The sequence below is a fragment of the Sardina pilchardus genome, chromosome 3 (assembly GCF_963854185.1).
Source record: "Sardina pilchardus chromosome 3, fSarPil1.1, whole genome shotgun sequence".
Taxonomy (NCBI): Eukaryota; Metazoa; Chordata; class Actinopteri; order Clupeiformes; family Clupeidae; genus Sardina; species Sardina pilchardus.
The window spans coordinates 24,600,108-24,602,607 of NC_084996.1; the positions used below are offsets into that span (position 1 = coordinate 24,600,108).

Below are 2,500 nucleotides of genomic sequence, written 5' to 3' on the forward strand. Positions count from 1 at the left end.
CTAAAAATAAAAAAACCTTTGCACTTAAAGTGCTATCGTGGTTGAGCCATCAATTCATTGGACCCAGAAGGAGCCCTCTACGACAGTGTGTGTGTGTGTGTGTGTGTGTGTGTGCTTTGTTGTTGGCTACCACTCCTGACTCTAGTGTATATAAACACGAGCGTACAGTACGGTGTGCTTATCTACACGTAAACATGTGTGTACAGTACGGCGTGCTTAACTACACGTAAACACGTGTGTACAGTACGGCGTGCTTAACTACACGTAAACACGTGTGTACAGTACGGCGTGCTTAACTACACGTAAACACGTGTGTACAGTATGTTGTGAAGAACTACACGTAAACACATGCAGAAAGCCTCTCTCTAGAGGCACTGAAACAGGCTTACTGTAAAGCACCAGGTTTGAGCTGACTGATTTGAATGGTGTGCATTGGACTTGGAGTTTATGAATGTGTGAATGAGTGTGTGATACTGAGTTTATGAATGAGTGTATGAGTGTGTGTGTGTGTGTGTGTGTGTGTGTGTGTGTGTGTGTGTGTGTGTGTGTGTGTGTGTGTGTGTGTGTGTGTGTGTGTGTGTGACACTGAGTTTATGAATGAGTGTATGAGTGTGTGAGACAGCCTGACTGTTGGCTTGACTGATGGCAGAGTATAGTGTGAATGAGCTTGTGTGCTGCATGAAGGGCTCTGGAGTAAAGATGGCGGGGGATCAGTGTGTGCTGGAGATGCAGATGGCTGTTTTGAACACATACGGTACTCCTGCTTTATCCTCTCCAGAACCGGATGGAACAGGGACATGAGCAAGGGCTTGGACATGTTTAGCGTTCAGATCAATGTGGATGGAGTGGACAAGACATGCGGTCATCTGTGTGGCCAGTGTTGAGTCAGAGTTGCTATCCCAATTATGGATGATGAATGTAGAGAAGGAACCAAAGAGAAGTGAGAGGACTGCTGTTCTGTTGTAGAGGAGGAACCAAAGGAACCAAAGAGAAGTGAGAGGACTGCCGTTCTGTTGTAGAGGAGGAACCAAAGGAACCAAAGAGAAGTGAGAGGACTGCTGTTCTGTTGTAGAGAAGGAACCAAAGAGAAGTGAGAGGACTGCCGTTCTGTTGTAGAGGAGGAACCAAAGGAACCAAAGAGAAGTGAGAGGACTGCTGTTCTGTTGTAGAGAAGGAACCAAAGAGAAGTGAGAGGACTGCTGTTCTGTTGTAGAGGAGGAACCAAAGGAACCAAAGAGAAGTGAGAAGTGTATAGTCTGCAGCAGCTTTCTCCTCTCCTCTTCTCTTCTCTTCTCTTCTCTTCTCATCTCTTCTTCTCTCTTCTCTTATCTTCTCTTCTCTGCTCCCCCTCTCTTTTATTCTCTTCTCCTCTTTTCTCTTTTCTTCACTTCTCCTTCTCTTCTTATATTCTTCTTATCCTTTCTTCACTTCTTTTCCTCTCTTCTCTTCTCTTCTTTTCCTCTCTTCTCTTCATCTTTTCTTGCTCCGTCTATGCCTTCTAACTCTCACTTTCTCTCTCTCAATTTCTGCATTTTCTTCTCCCCTCCCTCTCTCTCTCCTCCCACCCTCCCTCCCTCTCTCTCCCTCCCTCTCCTCCCTCTCACCCTCCCTCTCCCTCTCTCCCTCTCTCCCTCTCTCCCTCCCTCCCCCTCTCCCTCTCTCTCTGCAGCAGTGCATAGTCGCTTCCTTCAGCACTTCTCTCTCATTGATCCCACTAAGCTCTGAGAACTTTAGCTGACATCATCGTTTCATGGTAGAGCTCGTGTTATTCTAATTCATTAGGAACATGGAGCCTACACACCAGCTGCCTCTCTCTTTCTCTCCCTCCCTCCCTCTCTCACCCTCTCTCTTTCTTCCCCTTTTAACACATTTCCCTCTCTTCACCCCCTTTCTCTATATCACTTTCTCTTTGTCTCTTTCTCTCTCTTTCTCAGTATCTCTTTCTCAGTCTCTTTGTATCTACACCCTCATTATATCTCGCTCTATTTTATGTTCTCTATTCCCCTCTGCATATCTGGCATGCTATCTCTCCCTCTCTCTCTGTATCTCTCTCACTCTTTTCTCTATTCCATCTCTCTCTTCTCTCCTCCCTCCTGTCCCTCTCTCTGTTGGTTCTGAGTGTCTCTTTATCTCTTTACAGGCTGAGGGCCAGTGAGGTGGGGGGCTTTGGTAGCAGAGACTCCTTCAGGCACTTCTACCCAACTTTTAAAATATGCTGGACACTTCATATGCCCTGAGTCTAAGTTTGTGTGTTTGTGTGTGTGTGTGTGTGTGTGTGTGTGTGTGTGTGTGCTTGTTTGTGTGTGTTTTGCGTGTGTGTGTGTGTGTGTGTGTCTGTGTGTCTACATGAGTGTTAGCTCATGGATTGATCTTGAACATGCTTGATATCTTTCTGTGTCCATAAACACACACACACACATACACACAAAAGTGGGCATAAATCAGAATTTCATGTATATGCTAAGATCTTGCTTCTATAGAGTTATGAATGTGAATTTTG

The 2,500-nt window shown here is 45.6% G+C and overlaps 1 protein-coding gene across 2 annotated transcripts in view; it reads left to right on the forward strand.

Moving 5' to 3' along the window:
• Positions 1–2,500, forward strand: part of LOC134076194 (RNA binding protein fox-1 homolog 3-like) — a 74,722-nt gene that overhangs the window by 29,804 nt on the left and 42,418 nt on the right. The gene's annotated exons all lie outside the window — the stretch shown is intronic.